Here is a 7,950-nt window from a genome sequence, read left to right as displayed (position 1 = left end):
AAAAGATATTGAACATGAGTCATTAGGGTACACAAAGGAAATCAACTTATGGATTTGGAATTGAATATTTGTCTGTCTGCCACAGCTAAGACCCCTTGCATGCTAATCAAAGACTCCATGTTACATTTTACATGTGATAATCGAGCACCATCTGATATTTGTTGTCAGATGAGGGTATAAGTCTTCATTTGTCCTAAGGGGAAAGAGTAAGGTGTTATATACTGGCCTTTAGACAGTACCCTTGCAAACATGGGATCTTAAAAATTATTTATGGGACTTTATATGACACCTTAAAATATTTTAAGAAATTTTGTGTTACTCTGTGGCCAATGAACAGTAATTGAAGAACTACAGACCCAGCAATAAAAGACCACTTGCTTAAATAGGAGATTATTTTATTTAATACAAAGATAAAGTTTAAAATTATTCTTACTTAGAATAAAATGGAAAAACCTGAATGTAATACAAATTATGGATCATCACAAGTAAAGCAGAATAAACAGCCCTAGTTCATTTGGTTGACAACTGAAATTTTTGAGTATAGCTGTGTAATAAAGGGCCACAGGGAAGGCCTCTGGGTCGAAGTGGGTACACAGGACGCTCAGAAACAGAACCCCCACCAGGAGAGAAGGCCAAGAGCCCAAAAGGCATTGAGACTTCAAAATACAGGGAAGAATGATGGGCTGGGAGATTGTTATCAGTCAAAGGGACTAACGTCCTCATATATCCAAGTCACAGTAACTACAGGACATGACTTTGCTAATTTCCAGGTAATGGCGTTGTTTGATGGAATTATTTAAATGTCTCTTTATTGGAATGCAGAGTTTTAAAGTCCTGGTGAGCAGCAAATGAAGAAGAGGTGCTGACCAAGAGACAACGATTATGTCAACAAAACACCACAAGCCCTGTGGTATTATTTTGCCCCTGTAGATTTTCAATCCAAACTTGAACACTTGAATGAAAACATGGAGGAGAATGAAACCTCGATGGATTTTGTGCTGCTTGGGCTCTTCCCCAGGTTCAGGCATCCCAGCCTCCTGGTCCTCATCATTCTCCTCTTATACACTACGGCCTTTGCTGGAAACTCCACCCTGATCCTCCTCATCTGGCTGGACTCCCGGCTGCACGCCCCCATGTACTTCCTGCTCAGCCAGCTGTCTGTCATTGACCTGGCTTACATCTCCAGCACGGTGCCCAAGATGCTAGCCAACCATTTCTTGGGGAAGAGGAACATTTCCTTCCTGGCCTGTGCTGCCCAGATGTTTGCCTTCCTCACCCTGGGCCTTGCTGAGTGCATCCTGCTGACCCTCATGGCCTATGACCGCTACGTGGCTGTCTGTAACCCCCTGAGGTACACAGTCCTCATGAGCCCCAAGGTCTGTTTGCAGATGGCTGTCTCGGCCTGGGCTGGAGGAGCTCTTGCAGCACTTGTGCACACCATCTACCCCATGCACTTCCCCATCTGTGGCTCCAGGGAGATCGACCATTACTTCTGTGAGATGCCCGCCATTCTGAGGATGTCTTGTGTGGACACGTCCGTCTATGAGATGGTAAAATTTGTCTCAACCATTGTGTTTCTGCTGGTCCCATTTCTTCTCATCCTGGCCTCCTACACTGTCATCTTCCTCACCGTCCTCAGGATGAACTCTCGGAAGGGCAGGAACAAAGCCCTGGCCACCTGCTCCTCCCACCTGACAGTGGTGAGTCTCTACTTTGGCCAGGCCATCTTCATCTACATGACACCCAGCTCTGCCCACACGCCGGAGCAAGACCAGATAGGAGCTGTGCTGGGCACCATAGTGACCCCCCACGCTCAACCCCCTCATCTACAGCCTGAGGAACAAGGAGGTGGTGGGTGCCCTGAGGAAGTGCCTGGGGAGGGGCTGCAGCTGCTCTCAGGAGTGTTCTAGCCTCAACTTTCAGAGGAGCCACCATCACCTCATGTCCTGAGGAAATGACTTGATGACAGGGAGGAAGGGAGGGAGGGCTCCAGGATTCCTGAGGAATCTATTCCTGGGGGTGGGGCTGCTCTCAGTCCCACAGTGGTGGCTTCAGCAGAACACAGCCTCCCTGACCACTACTGACCAGCTGGGGAGAAACTTCCTGGATTCTGCCGGTGACGGCCCAGAGACAAGTAAGTGCTCTGGCTCTTTTTTTTAACTTTAATGCACTGGGTCACAAAGGAAGTACTGGTGCTTCTAATGTAAACTGTCCCCTCTGCGTCCACTCCTTGTCACCAGTCACTCCCCAAGCTCCTCTTCAACCTCCCCTGCCTAAAACCTGAAGGCCTCTTGTTCCATGACACTTCCACAGAGAATCCTCCCTTTCCCCAGCTCTTGTGTGTCCACTTACATTATTGTTGTTACAAATTATTTATGCACTTATATTCCTTTTCCTTCTGATATAGCCATATGTAAATAGAAATCTGAGTGAATTCAGGAAATTCTTTAATAGAACTTAGTCTTTTTTCTTCTTGTCTACCAGATTTTACCATTTTTCATTTTCATTGTTTTATTAATATTTATATTTATCTATATAATTAGAGGCCTTAACTTTAGGATTTTGTAATCATCTTCAGTGAGAATTCTGAGGCTCATGGTAAACTTTGATATAATGATATGGTCTCTAAACAAATTAGCAATAATAAAATCTGAAGTTCTAAAATCACAACTGGTCTTGGAAGATGCCTTTCAACTTATTATTGTTGACATCATCATATGATCGTCACAGTCATAGTGTTCTAAAAAAAGTTTTATTTTAACAATTTTAAAATGACATGGTGTTTTGCTCTTAAATGTAAAAGTAGTCCAATTCAACTTAGCAAACCCTCACCACTGGTTTGGTCAGACAGGTGGCCTTTCTTCTGAAACACTGGAAATTCTTTTCCCCTTCACCATGAAATGCATTGAAGATCCCCTGCCCTGCCCCGCACAGCCTCACACCACATCAATCCTTCCCAGACAGTGGAAAACAGCAGGCTTCAGCCACCTCCAAGGTGCTATGATCCTAAATCTGGGAGCAGGCAGCTGGGCAGCTCTGGTGAGGGACTGAAGTCCAGCTGTCATAGCAACTGCTCTCCTGTCAAGCCTGGGAGGACCCTCCAGGCACTCACACCTTGCCCCACAGTGCTGCCCTGGCCTGCAGTGACTCCCACAGTGAGCCCACAGGTGCCCACACAGAGACAGACTTTGATGTCCCACAGCCTTTCAATCACTGTTCTCAGAAGACTTCAGGAAAGATGGTCACACACCATCACCTGGAGAGTGGGAACTGTCACAGGTGACAACACGTGCCACCTTCCTTATCTATCATCCACATCACCCTAGGACTTAGGCTCAATTGAAATCCCATCTGGTCTGCATACCCTCACATACTTCTGTTGAAAATTGTGATGCATAGAAGACTTTATCCCTGACAACGTGTTGCCTTGAAAGAACGACAACTTGACCTGGAGAAGTAGCTCAGTGATAAAGTGCATTCTTAGCCTGTGCTGTGTGAGGTCTGGGGTGGACCCCAGCACTGGGTGGACCCCAGAAAACAGAACTAAATTAACCCTACATCTTGAGTAGCTAAGATAACCCCGCTTTTTTTTCACGTGTTTTCATTTTATTTTTATAAGATGAACACTTTAAAAACATAAAATATGTTTTCGCAAACTTAAAAATAATGGAGGTTCTTTTCAAATCATGGTAGACGATGTAGAAATACACTGAAAAAGAACACCTGGAATCTTGTCACCCAGCCACAGTTCCAGGATAACACACCCAACATTCTTTCATGCATTTTATTCATGCACACACACACACTTTACACAACAGGTGGGACAACACATGCCCTAATAGTTTTGCAATCATGGACATGCTTTCTTTCCCTCTTGCTTCTCTTCCCTAGATAAGGCTTCAAATTCCCAACAGACTATGGAAGCAACCTGGTGACCTTCCATAATCAAATCTTCAGCAGTTGTATATTCACATACAAACACATAAATATACAATAGATATTGTGTCCCTGTTTTTTTAATGGACTTTTATTGCTACATTTCCACTGAATTTTATTTTCTTGCTCACTCTTTGTGAGCTCAGAGATCCTTCTGAGTATCTGGTATAGTTAGCTTTAATTCTTTATAATGACTCTACAATATCCCATGACATCATTTGGATATACCACACTGTATCTGTTATTACCCCAGTTACTGCTACTCTTTGAATAAATGATTTTAAAAATACCCATGTATATATATACCCTTGTGCACTGGCATTTTTATTTCTATGGGAATGTTCTCAGAAGTAGAATTCCTGAGAGGGCAGACAGTTTTAATTTTAATAGATGTCATTCCAAAGAAGTCACAACACTGCACATTTCTACCAGCCAGGCACAAGAGTGCTGTTTTGTAAACTTCCTGTGCACCAAAAGAGGTTCAAGTGCTTTTTAGTCTTTGATGGCCTGATGGGTGTTTTACACAAACTGAATGCCCGTTCACATTTTCTGTGGGCACAATTGCTTATTGTCAACAAAAGTGTGATATGTTAGTTGTAAAAGTTTTATAGTGATTGGTGTGAACTAACACCTCTCAACCATGGCTTTTATCAAAGAAAATATTTTTTCCAATCAGAGAATCTTGATTAGGGACCTAATGTTGGAACTCACAACTCCAACAAGATTCATGCCACCAAGTCAGGGCAGCAAGCTGGCCTGGTTGCACCACACAGGCCTGGCTCTTGGCAGTGGAGGCCTGGGTTCTATGCTTTGGGCAGTGGAGGACCCCTCCTGGCTGGTCTTAGGAGGAGATCTGAGTCTGCACACGCAGTTGTGGGTCTCCTCCTGAGAGCCCCAGTAAACCCTCCTCTGATGCTCAAATGCCAACTGTGAGATTCACTCATCCGAGTCAACCTCCTAAGGGCCTCCATTTTTCTCCAAACTGCTTCCTTCTGTGTTGAGACTTATGCTTGCTTTACCTTGACTGACAACCAGGACACCAGTCTCTTCTGCCTCTGCCTCCATGAGGACCTCAAGAGTCTTAAGTATCCCATGAGAGGACTTAGTTCTCAGTAAGCAGTGGCCCCAGAGGCTGTAAAATAGTTGCTATGGCCAGAGGGACACTCCTCTAGACAGGCAGCAAGCCTTTCCAGCCCCACTCTCCCGCTCTCAGCCTTCAGTTCCACTTGCACTTGCTGCAGGAGGAGGAAGCTAGAGCCAAGAGGATGGAGAATCCAGAGATAAGCCAGTGCACCTGCCAACTCACATCAGATTGCTGTCACTGGAGACTGGGCATGCCGGTCAGAGTCCTCCTGCCCCACACAGGAGCTGCTGCCAGAATTACTAGAAAGTTTCCACCCAAGGAGGAAGGGAGAATAGAGCCAGCTACTGGGACAGCCAGAGCAATCAAGAGGGAAAATATATTGTATCATCATTGCCCCTCACAGGACAAGACACACTGTCTTCCCCAAGAGGCTGGATTTCCAACAGTGACTATTAGCATACCTGAGCCACTAATAATTCAGGACAGAAGTGGGCCTCAAAGGAACTAAGAAGTGTCTGAAGCAGGTATGAAGACAGAAGATGGGAACTTTGTCTATATTTATCAGCTGATTTAAAAGAGAACCTCAGGGGCTGGGGCTGGGGCTCAGAGGTAAAGCACCTACCCCCCCTAGCATGCAAGAGGCACTGGGTTCAATCCTCAGCACCACATGAAAATAAAATAAAGATATTATGTACACCTATAACTAAATAAATATTTAAAAAGAGAGAGAGAACCTCAGTGTTGTAGAGATGCATTCAATTTGTTGAGACTTATGAAGCTGTTTCTATAATATATGATACTGGATTGTTGGGTCCTTCTTATGTTTCCAGCTCTTTCCATAATGATTTTCTGCATGTCAGTATCTCCCAGCCCTGGTCACAGCTTGCGAAGCTCTCCACAGACAAAACGGATGCATGCCTCCCTCCTACCCCATCACACCTGGGCCACTTGTCCCCACACTTCTCCATTTCTCACCCTGATTGTGAGCCACATCAGGGTGATGTTGAAGAGGAAAACTGGAACTAGTGGGAAGGGACTTCCCTTGGGGACATTTGCTCTCTGCCATCCCCAAAGCCTGTCTGATTACTCCTCCTTGACAGAGCTGACCTGGAGTGAGCGTCACTCCATTCCAGCCAAGGATCTGGCTTATGCAGCCGCTCCTACCAAGTCAGTGACAACCCTAGAAAAGGGGTCTTCTCTGAGGGCATCAGATCATTCTCTGTGGAAAGTGCACTGAGATGGCCGACTTGAGGTTCACAGAAGGGAGCGGAGCCTGACCAGCACCAGCCACATTGCACTGGGGCTGTGTCCCTGCGGGAAATGGGGACAGACTTGAGAAGGCGCATCAGGAAGGGAGCCGTGTGATGACACCATTGTCTGCTGTTAGGCAACAGCCTCTGGGACCAGCCTCTTGCCCACTGGGATTCTGCCCCCAGACATTAATTAACCTGTGCTCCCACAGCTGCTTGATGGCCTCCGACTCCACAACAACTGTCTGAAGAATGGGAGGGGCTTTGGAGAACGTGGCCCAGATCTCTCAGGGCTACAGCCGAGCAGACAGGGCAGGAATGCCAGGTGTGGGGCTCTGCACCCATAGCTTGTGAGAGCTCCATTTCCACGGCCCTGAAATCGACCATCAGGGGACACCCTGCTGTCTGCTCTGAGGAGGGACACTGGCACTACATGGAGGTAGCCAGAGATGAGCTGGACTGGGAAATGGACCCCTGACTGGGTGCTGAGACCAGGTGAAAGATGGCGCAGAAGCATGGGGTGGTGACCAAGTGTGATGGGGTGGAGCATGGTGTCCATGGAAGAGGGGAAAGAAGTGTGGCAGGGCACAGGGGAGGACACCCACAGGAAGGGATGGCACAGGGACTGCGAGTCAGGCTGCCTGGCTCAGATCCAGGCCTGTCCTGGGTTCCCACTTGACCTCTCTGGTACTGTGGAAACCCCTAGCCCAAGGCTGGTGGAAATAATGAGTGAAGAACCTCAAGTAGTGAAGGCTGCCTCATTAGTACTTAAGAAACACAACTATTTCAACTACCATCATTTTCTATATGTTGGCATTTCTGCCTCTCCAGAAATTTATTTTAAACTTCATGATTAATTTTTTTTCTTTCTTAAGTAATGATTTTTAGTAATTGTTCTTCAAGTTTTGTTGAAAAATGGTGTAATGGTGTCACCGAGTTCAAAACAATAACCATGCAGAACCATACATATAGCTTCCAAGTCAAAGACGGGACAACGGGACCTGGACCAGCACAGGCTTTATGACCAGCCAACCATGAGGCCTGAGGAGACAGAGGGTAGCTCTTCCACAGGTGGCCCTGCACTTTGAACCAGCCACAGGTGGGTCACGCCCCAGGCGCTGCTTCCATAGGTGAGTGCAGTGGGATTTCCAGGACTGGCCCCACGGGCTTCCTCCCCCTCCCTGCCTCTGTCCTTCCTCCTCTTTCCCTCCCCCAGTACTGGGGAGCACCATGTGCCATCACTATGTCAGCACTAAGAGACAGGCACAGAGAGCCAAGCCTCCCCAGCAGAGACAGTGACAGCAACCACTGAGCCTGTTGGGAGCATCCAGGTGAGGCTCTGTGAGGGCCCAGGTGAGGCTCTGTGGATGGCATGCCCATGTTGCAGGCAGTCATTTTGAGCTGCCCACCAGGTACTTATGAACCCACTGACCTCCACTCATCAGTCCTTGAGATCAAAGCTAGCTTTTTTTTTATATTAAAACCCTCCTATGAAGAGTGAAGGCTAGTGTCAGCTGTAGCTCGGATGATGGTAATGAGACGGCACAGGTCAATTGCAACAGTGTTCAGGAAGGCTGCTAATGGGGGGAGGGAGCCATGCATTGGGTCAAGCAGTATGAAAATCCTTGCTCTCAATTTTCCCATGAACTTGAAAATGCTCCAAAATTATAAAGTCCATTA

General features: G+C 46.7%; 1 pseudogene; it reads left to right on the top strand.

Annotated features, from left to right (window-relative positions):
- Positions 1-965: 965 nt before the first annotated feature.
- Positions 966-1,950, top strand: LOC143641720 (olfactory receptor 2T27-like; annotated as a pseudogene).
- Positions 1,951-7,950: the final 6,000 nt, after the last annotated feature.

This window comes from Callospermophilus lateralis, chromosome 5 (genome assembly GCF_048772815.1).
Source record: "Callospermophilus lateralis isolate mCalLat2 chromosome 5, mCalLat2.hap1, whole genome shotgun sequence".
Taxonomy (NCBI): Eukaryota; Metazoa; Chordata; class Mammalia; order Rodentia; family Sciuridae; genus Callospermophilus; species Callospermophilus lateralis.
This window is presented reverse-complemented; position numbering and strand designations above follow the sequence as displayed.